General features: G+C 43.3%; 1 protein-coding gene across 16 annotated transcripts in view; it reads left to right on the top strand.

Moving 5' to 3' along the window:
* The window catches only part of KIAA1217 (KIAA1217 ortholog), a 289,219-nt gene that overhangs the window by 90,213 nt on the left and 179,413 nt on the right, over positions 1-19,593 (top strand). The window lies entirely within an intron of this gene.

The following is a 19,593-nucleotide window of genomic DNA, read 5'->3' as shown; positions in this document are numbered from 1 at the left end:
TTTATTTTATTTTATTTTATTTGTTTGGATGAAAGAGAGAGAGCGCGACCACAAGCGGGGGAGCAGCAGAGGGAGAGGGAGAAGCAGACTCCCCCCGACACGGGGCTTGATCCCAGGACCCAGAGATCATGACCTGAGCTGAATGCAGACAGTTAACAGACTGAGCCACTCAGGCGTCCCCGTGGATCCAGGAAGCCAGTCTTACTTCTGAAAGACAGCTTAAGCCTCTACAAGAGAGCTTTAAAAATGCCTCTGATTCCATTCTTTGATTTTAAAAAAAGAAATCCGTGTCGCCTTGTTAGCTCTAACGAAGCCCTTACTGTAGTTCTATTGACGTGTCGTAAAATGAAGAGAACAGTCAGTTGCCCAGCCTAGCATCTGTAGAGCTATGGCAGCAGTTCTGCCTCAAATGTAAGCATCCTGAGAACATGGGGAAGACTCAGGAGTGGCCAGGGACCATTCTGCAGAGGATAACCTTCAGCTCAGCGGGCTTGTGCGCTCGGTCCAAGGCAGAACTTGAACGGGTGCCGTGAGCGTTGGTGTGCACACACGTGTGTGGCATGAAGAGCTGTCCTAGAGCATCCCTTAGTTCCTTTGCATGTGATCTTTGATGACTTCGAGCTACCAAATAAACCCCTTGTTGGCAAGACCCCGTATATCATTTGGGTGGTTCAACACCTAGGCTGGGGGCTGACAGTTTCTCTAGCACAGGGGTCTTCCCTGGGACCAGGCAGTGTCCTGAGGCATCTCGGGAAGGCTGACACAGGAAAGGAGGGGCGTGGAAAAGGTCAGGGGAGGCGGGGGCGGGGGCGGAGAAGGTGGTCCACGGCAACCAGGAGCTCCACAGAGGGTCTACCTTAAAACAAAGGGAGGATGAAATTTGAGGTCCAGACTGAGTGGAAAGAACCCAAGAGTTTCCCACAGGATTTCCCCAGCAAATAGGAGTTCCCTGTCTTTGTCTGAGCTTTGGCTTCGAATATGGAACTCCTCTAGTTCAAGGAGATAGAAACCCAGGGAAAGTTAACGTGCCTCTCTGCCTGTTTTCTGGAGAGGGGTTCTGAGTATTGGAAGCCACCTGAAAAGAAGGAGGAGGAGTTTTGACTAATCATGAAAACAGCACTTGTCTCTTTTCAAAGGGGTCAGACTCACTCCTGCCTCTGGCTCCAGAGTACATCAGCCAGATCTGCCGCTGGGCTCTGAGCGTTAGTCTGTTTTCAAATACGGTAGTCACTGGTGAAAGTGATTGTAAGTCTCATTGTTGCCACAATGAGAGCTCAATATTTTTAGGACAGGAACAGTGAAGTGGTATCCGTTTATACTCTCACTTTTTATTTATGTTGATTCTGACTTTTGATCATTTAAAGTACTGGATGGATGTTTATCTTGATATTATCCAGTATTTTGGGGGGGGGGGGACAAAATAGCTTATCAAGGGAGAGGCCTGGGTGGCCCAGTAGGTTAAGGATCTGATAGGTCATGATCCCAGGGTCCTCAGCGCGGAGCCTGCTTCTCCCTCTGCCCAACCCCCTCGGTTTTGTTCTCTCTCTCTCTCAAATAAATACAATCATGAAAAAAAAAAAAAAAAGCTTATCGAAGAAAGATCTCATGGGGTGCCTGGGTGGCTCAGTGGGTGAAGCCTTTGCCTTCGGCTTAGGTCATGATCCGAGGGTCCTGGGATCAAGCCCCGCATTGGGCTCTGTGCTCGACGGGGTGTCTCCTTCGCCTGCTCTCTCTACTTGCCTCTCTGCCTACTTGTGATCTCTCTCTCTTTCTGTGTCAAATAAATAAATAACATCTTTTTAAAAAAAAATCTGATATAATGAAGATTATAAAGAGAATAGTTACTTGCTTAGCTAAAATCTCTTTCTTTATACACTTTAGCTGTCCCTTTCTACTGGGAAAATGAACTTGGAGTCCAGTCTAGAACACCTTTAGCTATCTTTTTTTTTTTTTTTAAGATTTTATTTATTTATTTGACAGACAGAGATCACAAGTAGGAGAGAGGCAGGCAGAGAGAGAGAAGGGGAAGCAGGCTCCCCACTGAGCAGAAAGCCTGACGTGGGGCTTGATCCCAGGACTCTGGGATCATGACCTGAGCCGAAGGCAGAGGCTTAACCGACTGAGCCAGCCAGGTGCCCCACCTTTAGCTGTCTTTTAATATGTTCACCGTACACCCGGATGATGTTGGAAATGCAGATTTCCTTTCCTGGCACTGGGTGGTGTGTCTACCCCGATAGGTATTCCTCGCTCTGGGGTATTTATCTCTTCCTGTTTACTGTGCTTAGAGTCACTTCAAAGTCAGGTCACCTGCCACATGTTATACTGGCCTGTCTCGGTTTGCCAGCGCAGAGGGGCTCCGGAGACTAGGGACTTCCGGTTTTCAAACTGGGTAAGTCGTGGACAAATGGGGATAAGTTGTCATGTGCTGTGGGGTAATGGATTTGACCATCACATTTCAGACTATTAAGCAGTTGACATTCTGAATGTTTCTAAACATATCTCGCCATTTGAAGTGGACTTGTTTCCAGAATCCCCCATGTCCATGCCTCGCTGACTTTATCAGCTCTTGAAATTCTGCTCCTAGAAAGGAACTCCAGGATGATTTCAGAGTGGGTCTCATTCCCCTTCAGTGGCTCTGTGCTCCTGCAGTCCTCGTTCTGTCCCCTGGCCTCTCACTTTCTTTTTGAAGCAGGGTGTCACCACTTTTATCTATCAGGAGAAAGGCTTAAGCACCTGGGTGGCTCAGTTGGTTAAGCGACTGCCTTCGGCTCAGGTCATGATCCCAGAGTCCCAAGATTGAGTCCTGTATCGGGCTCCCAGCTTCATGGGGAGTCTGCTTCTCCCTCTGACCTCCTCCTCTCTCACGCTCTCTCTCACACACACTCTCTCAAATAAATGAATAAAATCTTAAAAAAAAAAAAAAAACTCAAATTTTAAAAAATAGTGTATTTCCAAGCCAGTGACTAGATGCCCGCATACCCCTTTTGGTTCCAATGTTCTGTTTTCTTCATGGAGAATTGCTAATTTTCTGAAGGCTTTGAATGGAATGAATTTAAAGAAAGCCGCCTGTTCAAATAGTTCTTATGATAGTGAGAGATGCTCGCTGGGTGGTCCTCTTATTTTTAGTAATAGTGTTGGAAAATTCAGGTTATGTTTATTCTGAGTGTCTGGAGGGGGCTGGTAAGATTGTGTAGTCTAGAAAGTGCTGGAATTAGAAATTACTATAAACGTTGGCCAGTGGGGAAATTCATATACTAAAAATACTACAATTCACAAGTTAGCCTATCGATTTTTCCCAAGTTCATTGCCCCCAAGTGTATACACTGAGAGAGTACTCTCACAGAGAAGTATAAATACATTTAACCGTGCTGTTCTTTCGTCACACATGTTTTTATATCAGATATCTTGCTTGTCCCCAAACCCCCAATTATGAGTTTGTTTATTTATATTTTGTTACCTTCCTTGTCAGTCTCATAGCGTGGGCTTGTTTTTCTGTTAGATAAATACGTTCAGATCGTCATAGTTGCTCGTTTTTTAGCATTAACCAAATATTGTATGGACTTTCCCTGAGCTGTCAGTTGTTTTCTAGCCTTTTGATGTTTGTTTTTACAAGATCCTGAGCTCTCCACAGGGCTGCCGACATCCTTAGGTGCTCGAGGGCTGGTGATAGCAGCCTTCACTCAGCTGGAGCCAGAGGCCCCGTGTGAACGGGCTGGCGTCTTTTCATGGCAAAGCCACTGCCCTCAATGAATAACGAGTTCCCCTCCTTGAGAGAGAAAAATCACATTGCCTCGGTATCTCAGGAATACAGTTCCATAAATATTATTCTGCATGATGGAGCAGCATCTTTATTCAGTAGGGCAGATATTGCCAACAAAAGTGAAATAAAAGAGGGAAAAACTTCTAGTGGTTTCCAGCTTTAATGATGAGAAATAAGTGAAAAAGAGAGTTTGCAGTCAAAGTGTTTTGCAGAGGGATTGCTGGCTATCTGTTACTCTTGGGTGCATGTGTTCTTAGGGGGAATAGATAAGATGACAATTTTTTTAACATTTCTGCCTCTGGGTTTTGCCGTATAAGGTCAAGGGTCCACTTGTCCTTTTAGCCACCCGCATACTCAGCTCTTTGGGTGGGATTAAGCTCATCACTGGGACAGAGGCTGGCTCAAATGTGTTATGTTGGGATGGCCTCGTCATATCAAGACTCATTTTAACGCAGTGTCTGCCTACAAAATGTTTCATTAGAGGCAGCGTTGTACTGGATTTTTTTTTTTTTTTCCCAAATCAAGGAGAGTTTCCCTTACAAAAACATAATAATTTATCCATGGCCTATGTGCTTTTCCTATCCTCTCTTGACTGCTTTTTCTAAATATGAGTAATTGGGAGAAGTTAAAAATAAACATTTCCCTCCCCCTGAAAAATTATGAGCCCGTACTTTTGACAAGGGCTTTCATCTTGTCTACGTATCTATAATAACATACATCACATAGGTAAGAATTACTGTCTTGTGTTTCAGAGGAGTTCCATGGTGGATTGGAGAGCAGTGGTTAACATGGGGAGGACGGGTGGGTGAGATTAAAAATACATTTCTGGAAATCAGATTGACAGTAGGTTCAGTGGGGGAAATAAGAAACTTGGGTTTGGAACTTTGGAGGGAAGGTAACTGGGAATTCCTCTCTTTGGAATGTATAAGAATATTGGCACGCATTGGAATATGCGTGTTTATTGAAATGCATTTAGAATAGATGTATATTGACAAGCATGTAGAATGTGCACGTCAAGAATTTGAGAATTTAAAAAAAGGAGAGAATTGGGGAATACAATCTGGGCTGCAGTCATCAGCGGATATAGGTCAGACGCTTTTAAGCTTTTCTGTTCGTGGAGTTCTCAGTGCCTGTCAGCCAGAAGAAATACCTAACAGTTGCATTTATTAAGTAGTAGTAGAGTCCAAACAACTCAGGAAGTATTTATGTCCTAACGATTTAGTGGCTGATTAAAAATACAGTTGTATAAATTGGGAAGAAAAAAAATAATGTATTTTTCATTCTTAAGTGGTAGTCAGTTTTTTGAGTCAACTTGGCTCGGCCATAGTAACCGGATATTTGGTCAGGCATTAGTCTGGATGTTGCTGTGAAGGCATTTTTAATTTATTTTTATTTATTTATTTTATTTTTTAAAGATTTTATTTATTTAAGAGACAGATCAAGAGTGAGAGCATGAATGATGAGTGCTGTGAAATGTGTAGACCTGGCAATTCACAGACTGTACCCCTGGGGATAAAAATACATTATATGTTTATTAAAAAATTTAAAAAAAAATTTTTTAAAGATTTTATTTATTTATTTGACAGAGATCACAAATAGGCAGAGAGGCAGGCAGAGAGAGAGGAGGGGAAGCAGGCTCCCTGCTGAGCAGTTAGCCTGATGCGGGGCTCGAACCCAGGACCCTGAGATCATGACCTGAGCTGAAGGCAGAGGCTTTAACCCACTGAGCCACCCAGGCGCCCCTAAAATTTTTTTTAAAAAAAGAACTAAAAAAAAAAAAAGTGAGAGCATGAGTTGGGGGAGGGGCAGATGGAGAGGGAGACGCTGACTCCCCACTGAGCAGAGAGCCCAGCATGGGGTTGGATCCCTGGGTCCTGGCATCATGGCCTGAGCTGAAGGCAGACGCTTAACTGACTGAGCCACACAGGCTCCCCGTGAAGCCATCTTTTTCAATGAGATTGACATTTGAATCAGCAGATTTGAGTAAAGCAGGTAACTCCATACAGTGAGTGGACCTCCTTCAGTCAGCTGAAGGCCATAATAGGTAACGGCTGAAGTCTGGCAAAGGGGAAGGAGTTCTCTGCCTCCAGGTTGCCTTCAGATACAAGCTGTAAAAATCAGCTCTTCCATAGGTCTCCAGTCTGCTGGCCTGCCTTGCAGATTTTAGACTTACCTGCCCCCAATAATGGCATGAAACAGTTCCTTAAAAATCAATCTTTCTTTCTCTGTACACACACACACACACTCTGTCGGTTCTGGTTCTCAGGAAAACCCCAGCTGATACACTTAGAGAACGTGCGGGTCGTACACACATGTTGGGCACTGCACAACTTCTCTAACCTTGGAACCAGACTGGACCCCATTTCCTGTTCCACTCTGACTTTTGTACAGTACTTTTTATCACGACTACCTCTGCGAACCCCACTTTGTAAAGGCAATATCTCCCTAAGGAATGTGGGTGATAATCATGTCAACACTGTGAACTACCTCAAGCTAGTATTTTTCCCAGTATCCAACAAGCGTCAAATAATGGCCGTGTTTTCCTCAGAAATTTAATATATCTCTCAGTGCCTCTATGACTTCGCTGTGGCATCTTAGGGCACATGGGCACCCAGTTTGGGAACCGCAGACACAGGTGGTGACAGTTGTCTTGGGGTAGATTAACTCTGGGAGAGAGAGCAGAGATGAGCTCCAGGGAGAGGAGGCAGCACAACATGAACCTTTGAGAGGAGACTAACAGGAATCTAGAGACTCAGGGAGAAATGGACTACTAGCTGCGCAGAGCAAGGGAAGTACGCTTACAGCTAAGAAGTGACTCTAGATGAAGCTTACGTGGTTGGTGGCTTGGGACAGTGGGGCTGGGGTGATACATTCACCTCTGCTCTCTTTTCCAGTTTTTTGAAGTCTGTATCTCCTCATTGTATACTGAAAAAATACAAATCTTTACAACCCTGAAAAAAAAATATTGTGTAGCTCTCCCATGACTCCACACGGCTGCTCTGTGCAGTTGGGTTGGTTTTCCTTCTCATGCGCCATGTTTCTGTTGAGCTCGGGCCCCGGGCGGTGTCTTTCCAAGTTTGCTTTTCTTCATGAGACATTCGGTGAAGTTGGGGAGACGTCCTGTGAAGTGGGTTTGCACAAGGCCCTCTTATGGGGTGGTGGAAAGATGCCAAGGCCAGGAGCGCCAGACCAGAAGGTGGAAGGGATGTAGGGCAGGAGCGGCCCTGGGGAGGGCGTGAGGTTGGCACAGGTAGGCCCAGCCAGGACCAACACCCCCCGTGAGGCTTAGTGCAGGGCTCGGCCAGCATCCCAGCAGCGGGCCCTCAAGAGGGGCCTCCCCAGATGGTGTGTGGCCCTGCTGTCATTCAGAACCACAGTCTCTCAAGTCTGCACCAAAGCCCCTGGTGTTGGCCAGAGCCCCTGAAGGGGCTTGGCATTTTGAAATTAATTTACCTCCAAGGAAACTCAGATATCCAGCTTTGTTAACTGTACGTTCAGGTAAAATGTGTGTGTGTGAAAACTAAAGCCCGTATTCGTGATAGAGCCTGACCAAATGAAAAGGCAACATAATTAAGCCTATAGAAAACTCCAGATTCTCTGCAGTTACTATCATCTTGGATCCCATTTGTTTCCTCAGGTAGAAGCAGTGATTCTGAGAACGACATGGCCAGAACCGGTGGGCTTTTGCGTCCAACGTAAAACGCTATCTGGCATCCATTTTTATTTTAAAGGAAAAATAAAGGACGAGAAAGCATCCTATATTCCAAGTCTCCAAGAGGGTTATGTTTTTAATTCCACACCACAGCGAATGCAAACAAATTTGTAATTATACTTCATGCATGGAACCCTGTAGAGGAAAAATAAATTGGTATCCATCTACCCAAAAGCCATAAATCAGACATAGAATGGCTAATCACAGATATAAATTATATGCTCGATGCTGATTACTTTCTCCTCAGTCTGTTGTGTGCAATTAACAATTTAGATCTTAGGCCGGGAGTGCTGTTTTTGAAATATGATTCCAAAAGCACACGGTTCATTTTTTTGAATTTTCCTAATCCTGGTGTACACTCTTGGTTCCATTTGGTTTTAAGTATTGTCTTCAGGAGGCTCATACTAAATGATAAGTACGCCGTGGGACCGTTTTCTTTGCCCCCAGCACCTGTCCACTTACTGGAATCGCCAGAGCGCTGGGTGACTGAGAAAACACGACCATTTTCACTGTGTAAACACAAAAACACGAAACGGTGGCAAGTCTCCTTTCACTGATTGAATGGGGTGGAGATAGGTCCAATGGTCCCAGCACTGTTTCTCTACGCTCTCATTCTCGCCAGCGTCGCTAATCATCATCCCAGTTACAGAGAAAATCGTGTAGCTGCTCTGAAAAAAAGTGCGGTGGGTGGGTCCTCAGAAAAATTAAAAACAGAATTACCCTCTGACCCAACAATCCCTTTTCTCAGGATATAGCCAAAAGAATTGAAAGCGAGGACTTAAAAAAATAATAATAAATGGAATGTGTGTTTTTATTTTACTTGTTTTGTTTTTCAAAGTCAACTCTACCCCCAGAGTCGGACTTGAACCCCCAACCCCAGGATCAAGAGTCATGGGCTCGGGGGCGCCTGAGTGGCTCAGTAGCTTGAGCCGCTGCCTTCGGCTCAGGTCATGATCTCGGGGTCCCGGGATCGAGTCCCGCGTCGGGCTCTCTGCTCTGCGGGGAGCCTGCTTCCTCCTCTCTCTCTCTCTCTCTCTTCCTGCCTCTCGGCCTACTTGTGATCTCTGTCTGTCAAATAAATAAATAAAATCTTAAAAAAAAAAAAAAAAAAAGAATCATGGGCTCTGCTTGACTGAGCCGGCCAGGCGCCCCTGAAAGCAGGGACTTGAAGAGATCTTTGTAGACCCGTGTTTATGGCAGTATTATTCGCGCTGGGAAGAGGTGGGCGCAAGCCATTTGGAAGGGCCGATACACAGTATCCATATACGCTTTATCCATATACCGATATAGTGCGTGGTATCCGTACTGTGGAATAATACTCGATCTTAACCAGGAAGGGAGATCCTGTCAAATGCTGCCACACGGGTGACCCATGAGGACATTATGCTAAGGAATAAGCCAGTCACAAAAGGACAAATACCGTCTGATCGCACTTACACGCGGTCCATGGAGCAGTGAAATTCAGAGAGACAGAAAGTGGAATGGTGGTTTCCAGGGCCTGGGCGGAGTGGGTAAGAGAGTAATCATTTAATGGGCGTAGAGTTTCAGTGTCGAAACATGGCAAGAGTTCTGGAGACGGACGGAGGTGACCACGGCTGTTTACCCACATGAATGGATTTCATGCCGCCAAAGGGGACACTTAAAAAATGCTCAAGATGGGGCTCCTGGGTGGCTCAGTGGTTTAAAGCCTCTGCCTTTGGCTCGGTCTTGATCCCAGGGTCCTGGGATCGAGCCCCATGTCTGGCTCTCTGCTCAGTGGGGACCCTGCTTCCCCCTCTCTCTCTGCCTGCCTCTCTGCTTACTTGTGATCTCTGTCTGCCAAATAAATAAATAAGTAAAAACCTAAAAAAAAAAAATGCTCAAGATGATGATTGTAGATCAGGTTCCTTTTACCACAGTGGAAAAAGCAAAACTAGAGAGGAACAGGCCAAATTCAGTCCACGCTGCGGTGATGCTGGCCAGAAGCGTGGGGTGATCTCGGGAGCAGTCAGACCCACGTGGTGCAGCCGGGGTGGGAGGCCCGCCTGCCAGGCGCTGCGAGGGGATTGGCCAAGCCCTGGGAAGGGCAGGACAGCAGTGCAGGGAGGAGAAGGTTCTCGGACAACTGGGAAGAGCCTGCACCCTGCCTTGGTCAGAGACCCCAGTAAGGGAACTTCCATGAGGTGAGAATAATCTGTGTCCATGGGCTGAAGGGTCTTTCGGTCCCACCGAGACTGCCATCCTGCAAACCACTTGAAGTCCACAGGTGTCCGCTCTGTCACTAGGAAGCACCAACTCTGTCCTAATTTTGAAGAATTTCGTTGACAGACAGAGATCATAAGTAGGCAGAGAGTGGGATGTCTCCGCTGAGCAGAGAGCCCGATGCGGGGCTCGATCCCAGGACCCTGGGATCATGACCTGAGCCAAAGGCAGAGGCTTTAACCCACTGAGCCACCCAGGCGTGTTTCCGCACCCCCAACCCTGTTTTTATTTATGACACGTGGATGTGGTTTCAGCCCTTTTGTTTCTTCCTAAGCCTGGACTTCTCCCGACCCGACAGCATCTTCCTCAACACCGGGTTAACGGAGGGACCTGTGCGTCCTCTGAACTGGTACAACTGTACAGAGAGTCGGATGCACGCTTCGGCGGCTCCCCGGGTAAGACAAACCGCAGTTCGATTGAGTAAATCCTCCCATGCCCTGAGAAATCCCGGCCAAGGCAGCGTTTCTCCTTTTGCGAGGAATTTTATAGCAGTCGATAATAGCTAGGCCCGGTATCGCGACCCCAACTCTTTATCGAGTGCAATTCATCTCCAGTGACCTTTCCTTTTCAGCGATGGTCCTTTATTTGTGACGTACAGATGGCCAACAGTCTAATCGGCCTTCTGGCTTCTGCTTACTAGCCTCCCGTCTGCTTTAGATGCTGCTGTGAGATCCAGCTGTGCGAGGAAGGAAAAAAGTTATAGACTGAATGTTTTTCTCTGGAAGACAAATTTGTGTGGCATCAAGATGGTCAAATAATAGTGGCTTTTTTGCTCACGCGGGCGTGTGTGCGTGCATGTGGGGGGGGGGGGGGACGGTGGGTGGGTACTTCTTAGTAGTATCTATGAACAAGAAGTTTCTAAGAACCAAAGCGGGAATAGTAGTTTTAATCGTAAGATGTAAATAATTTTATTATAAGTCATATAGTGTCACGAAGTTAAGCATTAGATCTTGGGCAAATATGGAAAGGAAAATAGGACTAGTTTGGGGCCCAGAGTGGGAGTGGAGGTAAGAATTCTTGGATTTGACTTCCCAAGCCGTGGCTCATTAGTTGTTTGTTTTGTAGTTCTGCTGCCTCAGTGATCTTTGTGTCTTAGACCCTCACTTTTTAAATTTAATTTCTTTTCAGTGTAACAGAATTCATTGTTTATGCACCACACCCAGTGCTCCATGCAATTGGTGCCCTCCATAATACCCACCACCAGGCTCAACCAACCTCCCACCCCCCGCCCCTTCAAAACCCTCAGATTGTTTTTCAGAGTCCATAGTCTCTCATGGTTCATCTCCCCCTCCAATTTCCCTCACTTCTTAAAAAGATAATGTTGATACTTGTTTGTATGCTGGTCTTGTCAGGTCTTGCAGACTTGTGCTGCTATTGTGCTAATTTCTTGGAGAGGAGCCTAAGATTATCATGTGTTCATAATAATGCTTACACTTGCTTTTATTCCAAGATTGTTTAAAAGAGCCTTGCCTTCCTGGGTTGATCCTGAGCTTGACCCCTGAGCTCTATGACCGTGTGGAACTTGAGCTGGAGAAAGTGTAAGCAGTGACCATCAAGGTGCTGGTCAGCTGTTACCTTCTCAGCTTCAGAAAATTCCAGTTCCGTTTATCAAAGAGCAATGCCAGCGCCACCTGGGAATAAGTAGGACATTTCAAGTAAAACACAGTTTTCTGACTTGTCTTCATTCTTTCAGCATTTCCTCACTACACATGTGTGGGGCAGTGATTTGCAGGTTCTTTGAAGGTGGTGTTTTGTATTGGGACTTTTCTTTTCCCTTTCGGGTTTGGAACTTAGCTCGTGGATTCAGGGAAGAAAGCTCAGGCAGGCCATGGCATCTCAACCAACTCTGTTGGCATCAGTTCTTAGAGTTATGGATACATTGGGAATTATTAGGGGGAATACATGGAAGTAAGATGAGTTGAGAAAGAAGGGTGTGTTTGGTCCCTCATTGTTCATCTAAGCAAGAAAGCAAGAAGGTCATTGTGGTCTCAGCCCTCCAACTTGTGGATGAGGCCCTGGAGAGAGCAGAGGGCTCTCAACCATGGACTCAGCTAGTTCATGGCAGCTCAGTCTCCAGACCTCTTTTCAGCCACCGTTTACACTCGGGTATGGATGGCTTCTCTTCAACCTCCCGGGCAAGACTAATTACAAGCAGCCAGTTGATCCTATAATTCACTGATTTGTCTGATCTGGCCATAAGATTAGCGAAAATTATGCTCTTGATGCTGAGCGAGAAAAACAGAGTAGCAGGTAATGGGGCGGAAGTATTGCTCTGCACCTGGGTAAGCGGGGCAGGTATGAACGTGTCTGTACACTTTGGAGGGGGGAGGAAGAGAAGTCAGTGAAGAAATCGGCCCATTTGCCAGTTTCTGTCCTAAATTCTGTTTTTTAATATTTTGTCATCTTTCTACCCTGTGCCGTTTTCTTTTATGAGTTTATGCTCTTTGGTTTGGGTTGTATAAGACTAGATTTGGGGTTCTCGTTCCTCAAATACAGAGTTCATAGAATTATTTGAGCTTAGTGGTTAAGTCACCTGCCCACTCTGGTTGCTTGCGTTGCTGATTTACAATTGTGGCTGCCCGGAACAAGAGCGGGTTATCGCTCACCTCCCCCCGCCCCCCAGCACAGTCTTGGATTACTTCTCAGTACATGCTGGAGAAAACGTGACCCTATAAATAAAAAAACAGTGAGTAGTAAATAACAGGTGTTATTTGTATAACACAACGTTTACATGTGACTGAAAAACTGGCTTTAAATTTTAGTGAGCCTTTTAGTAACAAAAGATGTTTATCCTGGCAATGGACATTCTTCCCTAAAGTGGAATTCGGAGGAGTTGGCATAGGGATGAATCCCAGGATATGAACTTCTTCCCCTTGTCCCTTGTCTGGATTGCAGGTCTCTTGTGTCTTGTAAGTCATGGGCTGTTGCCTCTAGTCTTCTTTTCAGGCATACTCTGTACACCATGATCTTTCAGGACTGTCTCTCTCCCAGGCGTCCCCAGGGGGGCACGCAGGTCCAAATCCCAAGCTTGCTCGAGAGGCTTTCTAAGTGAATACCACTCTTCCTTTTTCCGAGACCCGTCAACCCAGCATGAACAGAGGGTGCCTTTCCAAGTCACCTCCCTGACTTGTCCTGCCTCCTTCTTGGAAGATTTACCCATCAAGGCATCCGTGCATTTGAGAGAGAATTGCATTCTCTAAATGATCGCACCAATGCACCTGCAAGGGAAAACCTCCTTTGGGAACACCAAATCGTGACACTCCCGTTTTTGTTTTAATTTTTTTTTTCATACTGTATGCAGCCTCGTTCCGTTTCTGTGTTATGTTGTTCATGCAACAGCGTATTCTCCAGCTAAGTAATTTTCTGAAAACTGCTTAGTTTTCATGTTCTTAGAGCTAGAGCTGAAGGGTAGATCATCTTCAGCATAGCTACAATTTCTCGGTTGCACGTAATCTATTATATGTATGTGTGTACATATATATGTTTATATGTGTTATTGCATCATATGGGTAAAGGGAAACATGAACATAGAACGATCATTTTCGGTTTTTTAATATGAGCAGTATTAAGGCAAGCTTGTGTGCTCCCGATAATGATCTAGGTGTGGGAAGGAAGACAAAGGACTGGACAGTGGAAGGGCTGGCCCCAGGAGCAGAGACTTTTCCATCTTAAGAAGAGGAAAGGCCATTAATACCCAGGTACGCAAATTTGGTAGATTAGAGGGTAAGAGGAGGTAGTTCTTGTCTATCTGTGACAAATGGAGGACGGTGATCAGCTGAGAATAAGAAAGAAGAGGAGGTTTGAGGAGAGAGGGAAAGCTAGGAAATAGATGGTCATCCCAGAAAACCATGAAGTGAAATGAGGGAAGTGTAGAAGAGTCACCTTGCAGCGTCGAGTGTTCGCTTGAGATTTGCAGTAACGAATTTAAGGTAAGACCATGAAGCTATGGGCTGCGTGGGTATTTTCCCTCTTGCAATTTTAGCTGCTCTGTTGCACATGCTTAGGCTGAACCTGTATTGATTCCCAGACTGGCCCAATGGTGGCAGAGACGGGCAAGGCAGATGAAAATGTTCGCAAGGAATTGATCGTAAACTCGGACCACGGAGTCTAAGTTAGGCTTGGAGGACAGTGAGCCCGTTGAAATGGGAGAAGATTGGGGTTGAAGGATAAGGTTGATATGGGGTCAAACAATCATAGAAAGGAGGTGCCAGGTAAGTGGCTTTGACCAGTTTCTGACTTCCATCTGACTATATGACTGTCATTGTTTGAACTCCGGCCTATAACCACTGTCCTGAGGGCTCATGATAGGGGAGTGAGGAAAGGACACATGTCTATAGGTCCAGTAGCCAAACTCTCATATATGGGGAACACGTGGTAACAGGATTTTTATTTAATCGATTCTGTTAGCATTTGAAAGATGTCAGAAGGTTTTTTTGTTTGTTTATCAGCATTTATTCCATTTGAGGTTAATAATAATTTTTGAGAAGCTCAGTTGTTTTTAATGGATTTTTTTTAGAAGGCCCTTTTTAAAATTTCTTAACTGATTCTGAAAGTAAATCATAAGTAAAGAGGAGGATTAATATTTAGTCCTCTGGAGATAATTTTTTTCCCCAAAGACTAGTTTCTTTATATTGACAGTTTTAGTTGATCTCTTTCTTTCTTTCTTTCTTTCTCTTTTTTTTTTTTTTTTAAGATTTTATTGATTTATTTGACAGAGAGAGACGCAGCAAGAGAGGGAACACAAGCAGGGGGAGTGGGAGAGGGAGAAGCAGGCTTCCCGCCGAGCAGGGAGCTCGATGTTGGGCTCCATCCTGGGACCCTGGGATCATGACATGAGCCAAAGTCAGATGCTTAACAACAGCCACCCAGACACTCCTGGAGATAATTTTTTTTTTTAAAGTAAATCACATCCATTATAGAAAGTTCAGAAAGCATTTTTAAAAACCCTATTTTATGGACAGAAATGTCTTTCCATTTTTTGGCAGATTTTTTTATATAGTTTCTATTGCTTAATGTCTTGCTATTTTATTTTTAATAAGATATTTGTGTTAATTTTTTGAATATATGAAATTACTATTATTGAAATATATGAATATATGAAATATATATGAAAATCTTTTCACATTTATATTATGGATAACTCAGCAGTGAACCCCAGGAAAAGACTATCTTAAGCTGTAGATCAGCCAGTTAAAGGGGCCATGACCTGCCCTGCTAAGACATTGTTGGGAGCAGTGTTTCTATTCCAGAAAGTTCCAGAACTGTCTGGAAGAAAGTGCCATTATGAGGGCTTCAGATACCTAGAAAAGTAGATGTGTTGACGGTGTTAAATGTTGTAAGTTGTAAAGGTTCCTACAGGCTACATTTTACTCATTATATCTCCTAAGATCATTCATTTTACCATGGTATTGAAATTAACATCTTACAGGAGAAAAGCCTTAAATCACAAAAATTCTACTTGCTTCCTTTGCTCCCTTACCCTCTTCGAATTAAAAAGAATGCTATTTTGCAATTTTGGTGGCACAGTACTTTTGGCCTAGCTCATGAAATACAAATATTTCAAGTAGCCTAGTTTGAGAAAAATGGACAAAAGTACTTTGTAACACAGGTGTTGTAGTTGTATAATTCATTCTTTCTAGTAGGCTCTAACATTTTTCAAATCTGAAGGTGTGAAGGACTTGCTTACCAAAAACAAATAGATAGGAGTGGTGCTGTGTTCCTAAATGTCATGTTTCTTGATTTGTCAGTCATGTATTATCTTAAAAAAAAAAAAGGATTTTCCTACTCTTAGGCTTTTGCATTTTCTCAGCTGAGCTAGCCGCTAGAAGGCTTGTGGCCTTCTTCTTTTCCAGTACAGAATGGAAATCTGAATTGCTTTTGGTCCCTTTTCCAATTATATGAATTAATATTGGCCCTTAAAACTCTTCTGCAGGAGAAGGAACTGTTGAAATAGAATGGTGTTTCGATGCTAACTAGGGAGGAGAATGAAATGAAACAGATGATGGTTTATAAACGATGCTTCATCATTTGGGAAAAGAAAGGTGATAAATTGTTGTACATGTTGGAAATGTTTTGTGCATACCATCCTAGGTTTTTTTTTTTTATCACATTATATTGCTGCTTCTTATTTTCAAAAGACAGCATAAAATACTTGTTTTTGAACTGTTTTCTGGAGGATAAGATAAAAAGTGCAAACTCATCACATTTTTATTGGAATGGATGTAAGTTCAGTGTAGTCTTCCAAATTGATATTGCTTATCCTTTGTTGAGAACTAGCTTTGGTATTGTCAGCATTTTAGAAAACCATATCATGGGTGCTGTCTTGGCAAAGCCAGATAAGATGCCAAGTATGGAATGGATGTTTCCAAAATACAAGTTCAACAGGCAAGCATCACTGTGATACTCAGGCCAGTCTTGGCATATCATATACATGAGATGTATAACAATCTCTCTCCAAGTTCGGTTACCTATGTTATTTTAAGTGTGTGTTTTTATTTTATTAATTGATATAAAATCTCCTTTCTGTGTAAACTTAAGGGAATTGCTTATTGAGTCCTACGTGCTTTACATGTATTAAGGCCTCTCAAATACCCTTTGAGATATGTAATTCTGTTTTCATGCCCATTTTACTGATGAGGAAGTAGAGGCATAGAGGATTTGTATGACCTGCCCAGGATCACAGCTAACAAATGGTAGAGCCAGGGTTCAAAGTCTAGTTCCAGGGGCGGCTGGTTGGCTCAGTTGGTATAGCATGTGATTCTCAATCTGCGGGTGTGAGTTCAAGCTCCAGGTTGGGTATAGAGCTTACTTAAAGAAAAAAAGAAAAACCCCAGTACCGGAGAGTGTAATCTTGTATGCTGCTATTTCCTTCAGTCCCAGGATTCTGGGCCCTGATATTCTTCATCTGCTCAATACTGTCATGGTGCCCTCTGTTTTGAAGGTGGAGTGTTAATGTTGTCTCTGTGTGTGACCTGGACTGGGCCACTGAGCAGTGAAACAACCCTGTTCACAGAGATTGCCATGTATCTATTTATTTTTTATTTACTGAGAATCAATTAGTAATCGGTATGTTATGTTTTGATCATTAGTAAATGACCATAAGGTCATTTAAACCATTCAAGTGAACAGGTTCAGAGAATCCATCATTAGCCAAGAAATTACAATGGCAGGAGGCTCTACAGATGTATTTTTTATGAGTTTGCTAAAATATAGGAAATAAGGAAAATTGGGGGAGGGAATCCCCTCTTCATGACTTATACCCTGCTTGACTTGTCTAATGTATAAATTACCTAAGAATTCAAAAGTGTGGACTCTTGAAGAATAGGTAGGGACTTGAAAAGTAAGACTGTGCCACCATTTGCACAATTCTTTTTGCCATTTAAGAGGACATAAACGGAGATCATTAGGAAGTTTCAGAATTAATTTAATTTCAGAAGTAAAATCTTAGAAAGAGCAAAGGGAACCCTTTCAAGTAGCTTTAATGTAGCTCTCTCATTTAAGAGAAGCCATGGGCAGACTTTCTGGCCACCTAACCAACTCAAAGACCTGGGTGGTGTTAGGGATCTCCGTGTCCTCTTCTGCCTTCTAGAAACAAATAAACTCCCAGAGGAACAGTGGGATCATTTTGGAGAATACAGCAAGAAGATTTGAAAAGGGTGGAGGCCATATTTGAAATTAACTATTACACGTGTAGGATTTAGATTGGCATCAGTTGTGAAGGTTGATGGTATTTCTCTTTCAATGGCAAAAAAGATAAAGTCAAATGAATGAAGTTGAATTTGTGAAAGTGACTTCAGGTATTTTAAGAGGAAAGTACTAACTATGCTTTCATGAAATTCAGGTAAAGGAACAATGAAAGGTCATTCTAACTGAGGTAGGTAAGATAGGAGGAAACCCAATGGGAGGAACAAAGAACTGCTTGAATAGTGGAGACAAGAACAAGAACGCTTCGACAAAGTTGGGGTGGAGGGGTGGGGAATGGCAGAGGGCCAAGGAGGAATACAAAGAAACAGCAATAGAGGAAAGTCAGGAAAGCTCAAGCAGGAAATGAGAAGCAACCTTCAAAACACATCAAGGGAAACATTCTTTAAATACATCAGAAGCGACAGGATAGGGAAATGTGGTCTCTCTGTCGGGTAAAGGAGGGAGTTGGTTTTTAATGACAACAATAGGTCAAATTGTCTGTTTTGTTTTTTTCAAAAGCAGGACTTCTTTGTTTTAAAAAGTCTGGTGGTGTTGACTTGTAGTAGAGGGAGGAAGCAACATTGTTAGAAGAGGTGATTGGTTGGTAGAACAGCTAAAAGACTGTTTTAGCAGACTGCTTGGATTAAAATCTGTAGGCACTGATGAATATGGAAGCAGTTGTTCTGGGTGAAACCCTCACAGAGCATCAGTTGTAGAGAGAATATGGAATTAGAACAGGAGCAATATGTCATTTCTATGTACCACAGAGGAAGAAGGACCTTGAGATGACATATCTGAAAGTGTTTATGATCTGGAAGAAAATGGGGCGTTCAGGGAGAAGTAGTGGATATCATCAGCAAATCAATTTGGAAACACCTTGGAGGCTGAAGGGTAACAGGTGTACCAGTGTGGTTTGAAAGAGAGTAAGTTCTGTCAGACTGATGTGGTCTCTCCGTGTGACACAGCAGCAGTCCAGTACGCTGAGGGGAAGTGGAAGAAGTGACCTAGCATGATTTAGGGAAGCTGACAATAGTCCTCCCCTGGTCACACTTAACGGGACCTCAAACAAGAGATTATACTGTAAAACTCTGTGAGGTGCCTCCTCTTTGTAACACATTGAAAGTATGCTTAATTAGGAATTAATGTTATAGTGGGTCTGAAGGGTCATAGCAAGAAATGTTTTTGAAGAGATCACTAAATCTAGTGCTTAGTTGCAGTATTCTATGGAATGTTCTATAGAGGTGCAAGAAACACACACAAATGACCCGGCTGTTGGTGGGGATGGGGAAGAGGGATGGATTTAAGTCAGAATGATTGTGGACATTGGGAGGCGTGGTCAAAAAAGTAGTAGAAGTTAATGTCAAGGGCAAAAGGGTAGGGCATAAGAGAATGCTTACATTTTTATATGGAAGGCTCATGATGATGTGATCGCAATTTGAATGCATGCTCAGAAGGCATACATTTTGAGTTTATCCAATAGTGACATTTTTTCCCCCCTAAAATAGTATTGAGTTGGCTTCTTTCTGAGTCCTGTAAGTTGATCCTTTCTGGACCAAGTGTCCTCTAAGTAGAGTTAAGAGAAGGCCTTGTGGGTATAAAGCTGAAATCAATAGGCCAATGTACAGGTCAAGTAACAGAGTACTTTGTACTAAGTTCTGGCTTTATCCTTAGGTAAACAAGAATCTAGTCTTAGGTCTTTGAAAAGAAGTGGTTGGAAACATTAGAAAGCATCATAAAGATGATCAACAGGTTAAGAAAATAAGGCTTCCAGGTAAAACAAAACTTGAATTCAGTGTGGAAAAATATTAAGTGGTAAGTTATTAATGTTAAATATCAGAATGAATCCTGAAAGTACGTTGGGGACATCTGCTATATTTCTTTATATTTATATAAATATAAATATATACATATATTTATATATTTATATTCTGCCTTTGATGACAGACTAAGAGGGCAAAGACTTACCTGAATGAAGGATTTGGATAAGATTTAAAACAAGATAGGATGGCCTTTATTAAATATTGAGGTAAGGTAGTGTGGAAGGATGTGTGTCTCCTTAGAGATCTTAAAATTATGAGCCATTATATTTTGGCGATGAAAACATTTTAGACATTTATAAGATGTTTGGGTTGGGACTTGGAGTAGGCAAGGAAGGAGATGAGCCCTCTGATCTCTTTAAACTGTATATTGAAACTTG

This window comes from Mustela lutreola, chromosome 8 (genome assembly GCF_030435805.1).
Source record: "Mustela lutreola isolate mMusLut2 chromosome 8, mMusLut2.pri, whole genome shotgun sequence".
Classification (NCBI taxonomy): domain Eukaryota; kingdom Metazoa; phylum Chordata; class Mammalia; order Carnivora; family Mustelidae; genus Mustela; species Mustela lutreola.
This window is presented reverse-complemented; position numbering and strand designations above follow the sequence as displayed.